We start from the raw sequence: 13,421 nt of genomic DNA, 5'->3' as shown, positions 1-13,421 counted from the left end.
CAGCTGAGCAAAGAGACTGCTGGATGCAGTTCTCAGGTCAGTGGGATGCAAACAGCTCTTCTCACCTGGGCAAAACCTTTTTAATTTCTCCTTACACTTCATAAACTCCTTGTAACATCTCTCTGAGAAAAACAATATGGCTGTAGTTTTGGTGAATTAAAATTCACAGCAATATTAAATGAATTTTTAGGCCTTAGGCAACAAAATGCTGCCACTGGCCCATAAATGAAAAAGAAGTTCTTCATGAGTTCTTTATCTCAGGAGTTCCCCTTCCACCTTGATTTCACACAGCCCCCTCTTACCAGTCTTTGGAGGATAAATGTTGGAGCTATTACTTTATTTAGATTTTTTTTTTTTTTTTTTGGTAGACTGTGGGCAATTTGGGGAGTGTGTTGGTTCTGAGTGCCTGGTGGTTGTTAATAATTCATGCTTCATGTGAAAAGAAAATTGATCAGAAGCATCCTGGAGAGACCAAGCCATGCTGCCTCTGTGATCAGCTGAGAGACCAACTAAATACCAGGCATGAAGAGAAAGATTGAGCTGAGAAAAACTGCATGGACCCATCATAAGACAAACAGCATGGCTGGTGATGGGGTGTCAAAGGGAAGAGCAGCACCATGTCCTTTGAAGGAGGAGACAAGGATGTGGGAAAAGATCCTGCAGCAAAAAGTGGTCAAAAGTTCTTAGGAGGAGGAGGAGAGCAGTTCTGTTTCCTGAAGGCAGCACTTCAGATCAAACAGCCCTTTGTGCAATTGTTACAAAAAATAAAATAAAATAAAAAACCCACCTCATCCAGGGATGAAGATGAGCTCCAGCACCTGGGGCTGGATGGGAGGTCAAAGGAGGAGCAGTGGGGGATGTCTGTAGATGCCGAGGCTCTGCCAGAGCTGCTGAGATGGACATGTGCTGTCAAATGTAAGAGTTCATATTTCCTGCTAGAAAAAGAAGAAAAAAAGTTCAGAAATTATTCCCAAACGAGATCTGGGAAGTGTTTACTGAGCTTTAATTTCATCCTGGATCCATTGGTTCATCTTTTCTTAACTCTGTGCCAATCTGCCGTTTGAAGTGAATTCTGTTCCATTAGAAATCACACATATCTGACCCAGAAAGACAAGAATTTCAGTCTCAAAGGAAATGTTTCTAAAGAAGGTTTTCTGGAACCTGTCTTCATTCAGCTGCTCAGCTGGGAATGGAGCCTCCTATCCATGTGCTCACCCAGGAGGGGGCTGAGGGACTGATGTGAAAGAGGGTACAGAGAGGCCACCACAGGCACTGGGCATTTCTGGGGGAGTTTCTTATTTGCAGCATGAGCTCAGGTAAGCAGTACCTAGAGGTTTGGGTTGGTTTTCCTCTGATTTCTAGACATTTTAATTGCTACACTTGAATAAGCACATGAATTAATGCTCGATGTACTTTGTGGCTGTGAGCAATGGAGACAGAAGCATGTACAAATTTATCTGTCGTTATCAGTCTTGGTACTCGACTTGTTAAGGTAATTGTGTCATCTAGATCCTGTCATACTTGGTTCAAGAGAGATTCATTAAGTGTTCCTAGTACTCTGGTGTCAGAGCACCTATTTCATTGATGTAAATCCAGAATAAATCCCTTAATTTCCCATTTTTTGGTTTTTTTTTTCCCCACTGTTCCTGCTTGGAAATAATGAGAGATGCTTACAGGAAAATGAGATATCTGCCACTGAAAAATCCAGGTGATTATTATGGTATACTGAGGCAGAATAAATGAATTAGTATCTTAGCTCAAATTATTTTCTTTCTGCATAAGAACTGATGCTGACTTTATTCCATTGGTACTGCTACTGTCACCTTCAGTATTTTATGTATATATATATTTAATATGTATGTATGCTTCCAGCATATCAATCTAGCTGAGGGGGGACCTAATAGCAGTGTCAGGCTTCACAGCCAGGTAGAGGAGAGGAGGAAAGGAAGGAACTATGGATGCTCCAGTCAAGGATCTCTTTATCTATTTATTTATCCGTGCAAACTAACAAAAGGAAATAAATCCTTTGTAATAATGTTCCCTTATACAATACTGAGTAGCTGAACATCATGAGATCTTTGATGGCCTTCATGATAGATGGAAGGGAGATGCCATTTTGATACCTAGAGAAACAGACTGCACTGTGTAGAGTTAGCTCCTTAATATCAGTCATACCTTTGTGATGTCTGAGTAATGTAATTTCATAGAATCAAAGACTGGTTTGGGCTGGGAAGGGACTCATCCAGTCCCTCCCTCCCGTCAGCCACAGCTTCTCTGGGTAACCTGGGCCAAGGGCTCAGCACATTCACAGTCAAGAATTTCTTCCTGATAGTTAATATTTAAACAAAACAAGTTTTTCTTAGCTTCCTATGTGACTGCCTTTAAATAGTGGACTGTGATACACAAAAACTAGACAAAAAAATTTAGTCTACATTTCCTTGCCTCCAGAGAGAAGTTTGCTGCCATCCTGAATCAAATATTCCCCTGTTATTATTGGATGCTCTTCACCTACCTAGGAAGAACATTTTCCTTCTGATCATGTACTAGACTCAATCCAGACACTGATTTTCCTCTGCATGGAGCTGGAGGACATCTTTTTAGGGCACACCAATTCTGAGTCAACCACTGCCAGGGGGATCAGAGTGAATCCCATGGTGGCAAACTGTGGTCCAAAGACTTTTACTGAACTGGTCCCTAAAACACAACACCTTGGCATAGAGCAAGGTGTTGTTTACACCCTACCAGCACTACATGCTAACCACAAAAATAATTTTGCTCTTAACCCACCTGTGTGAAGCAGTGATGCGAGTCACTGCACCCCATGTTTATCTTTCTGTCCCCAGGGTGCTGAACGAGGAGGAGCAAATGCAGCCCGGGGACAAGCTGCCTCCATGGTTTGTTGGTTCTTGAGCTGGTTAAGATGCTAGATGGGTGCCAATTTTAAAGCTGTTTTTAATGGTTTGTCACCTTGCTGCTGGAAATTGAAGTAAGAGGGAGAAGATGTCTGCTTCGGCCAACCAAAGGACTTTCTGGTCACTATAGATTCATTTTCTGGAAATTCCAAGGTTTGTTTTTTTAATATAATTTTTTAAATTATTTTTTTACCATGCAGATTCAGTGCTTTCTGCAGCTTTTGCAGAGTGGCACCTCCAAGGGCTGGCTTACCAAAGGCCACTTGCTCTGTGCCCACACAAAAGAGAGGAGCCCAGGCAGAAGCAGAGCCAAGGTTTGTAATTTATCACTCCTTTAAAACATTGAGGGGCTGGTGGTTTAAGTCACATTTAAATCATTGAATCCTGGAAAAACATACAGAGATCTTCTCCGTTCCCAGGTCTGAATTACTTCCATGAAGGTTTATCCTATCTCAGAGCTCCCAACATTCAAATATCCTTCAGGAAAGGCACCTCAGCCCCTAGCTGAGAGCATGGAGGTCTCTGCAGTGGTTTTGCAGAAGTTGTCTAGGAAAAGAGACAGTTTCCTGGGTGAGGATTTGTGGGCTGAAGGTCCAAGGAAAAGAAACCACACTTAATCTGTCTTTCTAATTTCACACATCTCAGGGGCTGCTCCCAGCCCGTGCAGCTCGCAGAGTGGGGAAAGGAATGGAAGGAGCAAAAATAAATATTAAAGCACGTGAGAATTAAATATCACCTATTCAAATAGCAATTATGCCGTTGAAAACAAGATGGCCACACCTGTACAAGAAAAGACAAGCAAGCTCCAAACATCTGTTTGGATCCACCTGCCAAGCACCTGTTTTGCTGTTTCAATGCCATTTGATTGCTGGAGATGTAGAGGCTCTTGTGAGGTAATGAGTGATTTTACATTATGCATGATTGAAAACAGGTGTTCTAATGCTGTACAATTCTATGCATGAATAATTCAGTTTGTTTAGAGCAAGATCTTTAAAAGAAGTGTGGTCTTTATATATTTTTTTATTTTTTTCTCTAAATATTAAGGTTATTCTCTGCAATGTACACTGGCCGGTCCTTTCAGCAGGCTCAGTGATGACCATTTTTGTATAATTTTATGGGGAGGAAATAACACTGAGAAAGGTAAAAAAAAAAATAAAAAATAATTATACCTAAAGCACAGAAGCAATGAAATTGAAAGGTTTCTTTAGCAAGGAGGGGAGGGGGGAACCTATCACTGTTTTAAGGGAGAAAGCCAGATGACTTTTGGCAAAGTGATTCTCAACACTTAACAGAACAGCCCAGGAGCTTAATTACAGAGAGGGGTGAATGTGCCTCAGGGGTAAGTAAGAGCCTGTCCATCTCTTGGTCTGAATTCCAGCTGAGTCTGAATATGTTTAAGAATTTAGAATTTGGGTTGGATTTTTAGTTTTCCTCTTTTCCCCCCTGATTCTGAAAAGGGGTTTTTTGGGTTTTTTTTTTGTTTGTTTGTTTGTTTGGGGTTTTTTTGTTGGTTTTTTTTTTGCACAGTTATATGCTTTGTGCTGGGTGAAGATGCTGCACTCAGGTGTTTGCCTGCAGACTGTTTCCATGCTGGAACTGCAGCTTAAATCATCCTGTGCTCCTCAACACAGAGAACTCACTGCCTGCTTGGGAATCATCTTCCAAAGAGCAGGAAGATGTAATCCAGCCTGAAAAATGCAGCTAAGCTTGTGGCATCCCTTCTGCTTCTTCCCAAGGTAAGCACCACAGCTGACATGGCTTAATGGCTTTGAGGGGAGCTTTGAGGTAGGATGAGAAGAAAACTGGTGAAGGTTTCCCTGCCAAAGCACATGTCTTATCCCTCCTTGCTTCCTCAGCTAGAGCTCTAATTTAGTTTAGTAATTAGGTTTGTAATTAGTTGGGAGGTGAGGTTTTCTGATGGGAATCTCCTCCTGGGAGCAGCACTGAGGTCTCCTGTGCACTTCCCAGGGAAAGTTTGTTGTGTTGGCCACTTCCTTCACTTCCATTGCAGCTTCCATCAGTTTTAAGGATCCACCACTCTTTGGGTGCCTGGCTGGAGGCAAAGTGCTCAGAGCTCTTCTAGAGGGTATTTCACACCTGACGTGCCAGCTCCTGCACTTCCCAGGACAGGCAGGGTTCAAATGCAGACAAAGAGGATGCCAGCCCTGCCAGGACATTGTGGTGGACAAAGTGAAGTCTTGGTGAGGGGAGAGAGACTGGGGAAAGTCAGAATGAACACAAGTTTTCAGGTTTTCCTAGTGGTCACGTCCTGCCCACTGCCATTAATGAGGCAACGAAGAGAGAAAAGAATAAAAGAGAAGAAAGGGAATGCTGTTAGTGATTTGAAAGGAGGAATGGATGAAGAGATGAAGAGATGAGGCTGAAAGCAATTATTAAAGTATGCAGATGAGGCTGAAAGCAACTATTAAAGCATGCTGCAGTGCCCTGTGCTAATTAAAAATGACACCATGGTGCTAGAACACCAATATTTAGAGCTGCTGCTATCTGAAAAGTTTTGGGTGCAGGGGCCTTGGAAAAATTGGTGGTTGGATGTCAGCAATAGAGGCAAGGCAAAAATTGAGAATCCAGAATAGCCAGGTGTGACCTAGGACCTCCCTGGATAAATGAGGGTATCTCAAACTCTCTGGCCCACACTGCTCAGGAGACATCAGGTCAGGTTCTTGCAGGACTTCAGAGCAATGAATCTGTGACCAAACCTGGCTAAAAATGTAGACTTCAGGGGTTTAACTGCAATGGGTCTGTAGTCTTGCTGTGTTTTATATCCAGTATGAGACTAAATCAGAGTTTATAATATCCTATCCATTCAGCCCCTGACAAAGTATCTAAGGTAACCTGACCTGCTCCACAGACCAGGAGAAAAATCCTCATGTGAAGTGAAAAAGATGAATGACAGCATTTTACAGAGGTAGGAAAATCTGTTTCCACTCAGATCTTGGGTTAATTCCCCTGACAGGTGAAAGAACATTTCACCAGGCTTTCCTCAGGTAAAGCTGGGGAGGTTTAACAGATGCAGCTCTATAGTCCAAGGGTTAAACTGTGCTCTGGAGCAATGCTGATGCCATCAACACCATGGGTAGGAATCAAAGGGAAGGAAATAAGGGGAAAGATCTCTAGAAGGAAGAGAAACAGCAAGGACCAGACACTGTAAAATGGCTGAAGTGTGGGGAAAAGGTGGTTGGGTTATTTTTCTGAGATGATTAGGAAGAGGAAGACAACCTCTGAGCCTCTGCAATCAGGAAAGCTGCTTCTTTTCCCTAGGAGTTGTTGTTCCTCCCTGTCATATGTAGACAGTAAATGAAGTCTCATAATTAGAGCTTGCTGGACAGGGGAAAAAAAATTAAAAAGGATGATCTGGCCTCTCTTGGAGATGCTGCTACATGAGGCTTCTTGAAGGCTTCTCTATCCTGGAGCAGATGATGGAAGCTCATAGTTCCCACTGAGCAGCTGGGAGAAAGGCAGCACCTTTCTGTTCCTCCCTGACTCCATCTACAAGTTCTTAACCTGTTACAGCAACCAAAGACTTCCTTCAGGCTGCTGGAAGAACCTCCTATGGATCCACAACTTTTTCTCCTTTTTTTTCCCCTTTTTTGATTGTTTTTAAGTAATGCTAAGGTTCTCACTGTTCTGCCAGAGACACATCCTCTCTCTTTCCTCTGCAGAGCCTTCTCAGTAGCACCAAGAGATGGAGACAGTAGCTCCTCTTCTACTTTTCTAACTCTTTGTAGGTACTAAGATAACATGTTTGTTCATGTAGTTGAATCCTGCAAGGAAAAATATTGCTCCTCAATGATATTATATTGGGTATTTGTAGGCAGCAGGTGGCAGGACCTGCCGAGTAATGAGCTCAGTCGGTGCTCAGCCTCACCTGTGCCCAGTCAGGGCTGGCCCAAGTGCGCATGCTCAAAGATCAAGGGCCAATAAAAGGTGGGGCCTGAGACCGGCAAAGGGCTCATTCTGAAGCAGCTCAGCAGCTGTGCTGGTCGAGGCCAGTTCTCTACTGATCCTGTCCTCATTCAGAGCCTATCATCGCTGTGAAGTTCATCTCCTGCTACATCTGGTGGAGAATGCGGGCACAGACTCCCGTCTAAACCATCTTCTCCGAGTGAAGTTCTCGACTTTCTTCCAGAACTCGAGAAATTAGGGTAAGAGAAACCCCTTTTTTCTCTTGTTACTTACATTGCTAAGCCTTTTTGCCGAAATAGAAAGATGGGTCTTACTGCCAGCAAACCCACTGAAGCTGCCGCCACCGAAAAGATTGTGGCACAGGCAGAGAGCCAGGAACTCCTTGGCTCCCCGGGTCCTGCTAAAGCCCGGGACTTATGGGAAGAGGTTTATGACCTACTGGCGGACCTCAGTGCAAAAGAAATTAACGGCGACATCATCGGCGCCGATAACACCCGGAGGGTTGTATGCGGCTTACTGGCGGTGATGAAAACCGAGGTGAAGGCGGCACTCGCCACTGCCACAACTCCATTACAAAAAACTGAGGCGTTCCCCCCCAAGGAATCATAGAATCATAGAATTAGCTGGGTTGGAAGGGACCTCAGAGATCATCAAGTCCAACCCTTGACCCACCAGTGCGGTTGCTAGACCATGGCACTGAGTGCCACATCCAGTCTCTTTTTAAATGTCTCTAGGGATGGAGAATCCACCACCTCACCGGGCAGTCCATTCCATTGCCTGATCACCCTCTCCGTAAAAAAATTCTTTCTGATATCCAGCCTAAATCTCCCCTGGCACAACTTAAGACTGTGTCCTCTTGTCTTGTTGAAAGTCGTCTGGGAAAAGAGACCAACTCCCACCTGGCTCCAACCTCCTTTCAGGGAGTTGTAGAGAGCGACGAGGTCTCCCCTGAGCCTCCTCTTCTTCAGGCTGAACAGCCCCAGCTTTCTCAGCCTCTCTTCATAGGGCCTGTGCTCGAGTCCCTTCACCAGCCCAGTTGCCCTCCTTTGGACCTGTTCCAGGACCTCGATATCCCTCCTGAACTGAGGGGCCCAGAACTGGACACAGTACTCGAGGTGTGGCCTCACTAGGGCTGAGCACAGAGGCAGAATCCCTTCCCTGGACCTGCTGGCCACGCTGTTCCTGAGCCAGCCCAGGATGCCATTGGCCTTCTTGGCCACCTGGGCACACTGCTGGCTCATGTTCAGCTTCCTGTCCCACATTCTCCACCAGATGTAGCAGGAGATGAACTTCATAGCGATGATAGGCTCTGAATGAGGAGAGGATCAGTAGAGAACTGGCCTCAACCAGCACGGCTGCTGAGCTGCTTCAGAATGAGCCCCTTGCCGGTCTCAGGCCCCACCTTTTATTGGCCCTTGATCTTTGAGCATGTGCACTTGGGCCAGCCCTAACTGGGCACAGGTGAGGCTGAGCACCGACTGAGCTCATTACTCGGCAGGTCCTGCCACCTGCTGCCTACAGGTATTGGTCTGTAGGCCAGGTCAGGTGCCTGCAAATAAGAAAGAAGGTTTGGTGTTCTACCACCATGCTTTTGTGTCACACCTTTACTCCATACTGTCAGAAAAAAACAGGGGTTTCCAGAAAAATAGCCAGATCTTCAGAGTTTCTCACCTGAAAGCATACCTGTGTATGATCCAGGGTTTTGGGGAGGTTTTCAGATGAATGGAAAAAAATGTATGTGGAACTCTCTGACAGCTATGTTGGGTATGGAAAGAAATGGTTTCTGAAACCTTTCTAGGGACTCAGTGGAAGTTGTTCCATAAACCATAAAGATGTCTTTATCTTTTTTTATTATTATTATTTTTGTTTTTTTAAGATCTACCTCTTTTAATTTATTAGGTAACTGCTGCCTGTCATCTTTACCCTCTAACTTACCTGGTTTTGGTTTCCTTCCCAGAATTAACCAAGATCTGAAGGACTTAGAGGAAATTTTCCATTGCTGGCTGAGAGATCGAATTCCCTGGTATTTCTGTCACAAGAGCAGAGGGGACATCACAAGGTACTTCCTCTAGATCCCAGCAGTCTCATTTCCTAACCCAATAGTTCACTCTTCCCTCCCCACACTTACAATCCTGTCGGAACTGTCAAGTGGGGTTTCCACCTCTTTAATTCCCTTCTCGAACGAAATCCTTCACTCCTTTGTATGCAGAGGCTGCTGTGGCCTGGATCTCATCTTGTCTTCTAGTAACATCTTCCAGATTTGTTTTAAACTGATTAGACACTGCTGAAGAATCAGCTTCTCTCCCCCGGACAGTACAAAGCCAAGTGTTGACAGAGCTGGCTCCTGGCCATCAGCTACGTGATGATGCAGCATCACATCTTCTGACAGTCCCAGTTTCATTTGGAGCACTCTGAAACACTCACACACCCTGATGAATTAAAGTAAAAGAAATTCCAGGGTGACAGGAGGCTGCAATTAAAGGAAAAAAAAAAAAAAAGAAAAAAAGAAAAGAAAAGAAGTGTCTGCTTGACCAGAGAGTTGTTTTAATTAAAGGACTTACTCTACACGCCGGAGCAAAAGAATCTGAAAGTTATTCCTGCCCTCCTCATGTGGCTCCGTTTTTCCCTCTGAATTTTGATTTTGAAAACCAGAAAATGATCCTTTTTATTGGGCTACTGAGAGAAATTATGGGGAATGAGCTTGAGTGAATTAAGAATTCTCTCAGTAGGAGGAGGAAACAGGGGAACTGCTTGTCCTTCCCTAACTAAATAGCTTCCAGGGTAGCTGAGACACAGGGAGTCATTTCTGGTGCCTACCTGAGTGCAGGGGTGCATGTGAGTTAGGATCACATGGATTGCCCCTACCTAAAGTCTTGGCTGGCTGGACCTCATCCTCTCTTTAAGCAAGATGTGGAAATACAGAAGCTCACAATGCCAAATACTATTTCTGAGGTTAATTTGTCCCTAAAGGTTAATAAAGCTCATTAAGAAATACAGTGAAATGAGGCAAAGTTAGCTGTAGTTACTTGAGCTTTCCCCATCACAGTGTCCTAAGAGATGTCCTGTGGTTTGACACATAATTAATATGTTTATTTATCTTAGGTTCCTTTTTTTTTTTTTTTTTTAAACAGCCATCACCATACCAGCCAAATATCAACATTTCATCCCGTTTCCTAAAAAATTCTATGTTTCTTTTTATTACAACACTCCAACTATCCCAGCTCCCACCAGGAGATTTCTGGAAAAAAAAACCAAACCCACAAACAAACACAAAAAAAAATCTCCAAAATTTTCTCACCACTTCTGCTTGAAGCTGCCCTGTGTTTACAAACTTGTGGAAAATGTGCCTCTTTTTCTTCTTTTTTTCCAGTGTCATGGGAACACAATCCAAGGGCTGATCAAGTAGCACTGCTCAGTGCTGCCTGGTGCTTCTCCAGGGTCCCATAATCCACCCACAAGGTTGTTTCAGGGCAGAGTGTAAAGTTAGGTGCTGTTTGCCAGCATCCAAGATCCCAAACACGTGGACCAGCATGCTGGCTGGAGTACTAAAAGCTGACAATTTTTCAGACAAACGTAATTCATATTTTTGTTATTTATTCACATTAAAACATAAAACTGTCCTCATTACTCTAAATGACATTTTTTTTTTAACTTATGGGATGCTCAAGGAATATTTGTAAGAATTATTTGCTTCAGCTTATGCTGTTTGTAGCTCACTTTTTATAGATTTGACTGGTCAGGTAATTCCCACTGTATTTTTTTTTTTTTTTTTTTTGGCTCCTTAACTGCATCACATCCAAGTTTACAAAGGGCTTCTTCAGAGATAATGGAGCTCCATTCCAGCATCCTGTGAAATGTCAGCTATATATCTGCTGTTAGATGTGTAGTGATAACCTGGACAGAGCTGCCAGATGCTGTAATTTCTTGCTAAGAGTACCAAACCCCCTGAAGATACCAAGACAACTCTGCCAAAACTGAGAAAGGAGAAGAAAAAGGAAAAAAAAAAAAAAAAGAGTGAGCAGGAGAAAGTGTCTAAGTACTCCAGGTTGCTGCTCCTGACCCTGATGCTTACAATGTAGTTTTTACCTCTACTTGTAAGAAAAATAAATGCAGTAGTAAATAGTAAATACTATTTTACACCAAAGAATAGTAACTTAGTTGATGTCTGGAACAAAATTTCATTGTAAAAAGTATGAAGTCATGGGGGGGGGGGGGGGGGGGGAAGGGGAGGATCCAGAAATCCAGTATTAAAAAGAAAAAAAGATGTATTTGTAACTCTTATCTGAGTCAAACCGGCTAGAAAAATAGCACTAGCATGATGACAAAATAAGATTTAGAAGTATGAACTGCAAATGGTGAATAATTCTTTTTTTTTTCAAAGGGACCTACCAGAATAAGTAGACCTCAGAGGTATTTGATTTGGAATCTGGAATCTTCTCCTTTGAGGATATTTGTGAAAGTTATTCCTGAATGTTCAGAGGTTTGTCTGCTTTTCATTATCTTTTTTTTTTTTTGGTTGTTTGTTTGGTGTTTTGTTTTGTTTTTTTCACAAGGGCCAGAACTGTCTGCATCATTTGCTGTGCTATATTCACATGGGAGGTGTTCTTGACCTGGCCGAGGACACATGGTTTACAAGAAGGTCCTGTCAAGCATCCAAATGCCTTTGCTGAAAGTTCCATTTAAGATGACCCCCACAGATTGTGAGAAAGCTTTCTTTTTCAGGGCAATGGCAACTTCTGGACAAGGTTATGTCCAGCAAGTCTTCTGTGCTGAACCCATCACCAAAATGCCCAGAGCAAATGAATTTAAGGGCGGAGGTAGGAATGATGTATTCGTGTTTTCTCAAGAAAGATGCCAGGAGAGGAGGAATCAAGCCCTTGCTCTGATTTTTTCCTATTCACAGAACTAGCTCTCTGGTAAATAAGATTTCTGAGAAGGTCTCTTGGCTTTTTGGGTCATGCATCCTTGAGAAATGAGAAGAATTTGGGTCATTTTCCTCTCTTGACTTAAAAATAGCTCCGGTTAATCGGATCTGGAACGCGTATCCCTTTGGATGTTACCATCTTCCACTTGTGAAGGGGGCAAAGTTTATAATTTTGGGTGGAAACCATGTGAAAGTTAGCTGGTTCGTCAGGGTTTTGTTTGGACTTTTTTTGGGCTTGTTCAAACTCAGAAGCCAAAGTGAAACTCGGGGGATGTGAACCTGCTTGAAACAAAACCAAGCAAGCGATGTGCCAGATCTCCCATGAACCAAAAACCTCTGGGTTCTCACAGTCCTCATCCAAACAAAAATGCACAAATATAAATCAAATCCTGAACCAAATATCCTCTTCTGCTCCTTGTAGCTTTCATGGAAACAAAGCAGAATATTAAAAAGCTCTGCTTAGTTTTGCAGCAGCAACTACCAAAATATCCTGTGATCATTTGATAGCTGGCAGTTAATATCCTGATTTATTCTCTTCAGTCAGTAATCCAATCCTTTCCAACTAACACTCCACGTTGGCATGCACAGCATAACCCCTTAACATCTTCCTTGGTTGTACAATTTCCCAGGGAAGACTCTGTGTACAATTCACAGTCCTTTACATTCTTCCTCCAAGAGCCAAGGAAGGAGATGGAGTTGCAATTATGTGCAAACTGTGAGCAGTGTGATGAGTACATAGGCAGGATGCTCAGCCAGTATATGACAAGCTGGAGTACTGAAAAAATATTTAATGATATTTTTTTTCCCCCCTCTGGTTTACCTTGTTTGAGATCATACCAGGGCTCAAAAAAGAGAGAATAATAATGAGTGAAAAAAAAAAAAAATCAATGTTTTTCAGTACCATCACTCATCAAGTACCAAATAGTTTCTAAAGCCATAAAAAAAAAGTGCTGGTCATGGAAGAACAGCAAAGGTTTCATTTGTAACTAAGACACACTTGTTTGTAATAACATGTGTGCTTTTAAATGCTGCCAACTTGCTGAGGCTTTCTCTCTTATACACAATCTTTAAATATGTAAGTGTTAAAAAAAACAAGGTAAGGTTAAAGAAATGTTAAAAGAAAAAGAAAGTTTGATCAGATGGTTAAAATCCAGTCAAACCAAAGACAACCTGTTTATGACCTTTCTATGCTAAAAGCTAAAAATGTCATTTTTTTTTTTTCCACAAGATTAATTACCGTCACTTTGGGAGTAGTGAGCTGGACATTATTATATGATGTCAATTAATGATTAAAAAAAAGGTGGTTTGCAAATGTAGCACCACAGTCCCTGGTGCATTACATCATTTCTGAAAGATCTTAACACGTGATAAGAAAAGAACATTTTAACCTAAAAGTCCGAGTGTTACAACCTCCTTTTTTTTGTAACACCCTACACTCAACCTTTCGGCCTCGGAGTCACTTGCAGTAAAATGAAGAAATCAGAAGGAAAAGGCAAAATAACCTCTCAGAAGGAGAAGACACCTCCCTGTTCTGCTGCCTCAACTGTTCAGGCAGCAAAAAAACCCCAAAACTTGGTGTTGATTTTAGCACGTGCAAGGAAATCATCAAAACCCTGAGGTTGCTGTGATTCAGGTGTTGGAAACTGGATCGCTCCATTTGG

At 42.7% G+C, this 13,421-nt stretch overlaps 1 long non-coding RNA gene across 1 annotated transcript; it reads left to right on the top strand.

Annotated features, from left to right (window-relative positions):
• Positions 1-372: 372 nt before the first annotated feature.
• LOC139797250 (uncharacterized) lies at positions 373-3,799 on the top strand. Its single transcript, XR_011726369.1, has 3 exons — positions 373-1,333; positions 3,131-3,226; positions 3,558-3,799. It is a non-coding gene; the product is annotated as an uncharacterized lncRNA (long non-coding RNA).
• Positions 3,800-13,421: the final 9,622 nt, after the last annotated feature.

This window comes from Heliangelus exortis, chromosome 6, assembly GCF_036169615.1.
Source record: "Heliangelus exortis chromosome 6, bHelExo1.hap1, whole genome shotgun sequence".
NCBI classification, from domain to species: domain Eukaryota; kingdom Metazoa; phylum Chordata; class Aves; order Apodiformes; family Trochilidae; genus Heliangelus; species Heliangelus exortis.
The sequence above is the reverse complement of the archived record's forward strand: the minus strand, read 5'-3'. Positions and strand labels throughout refer to the sequence as shown.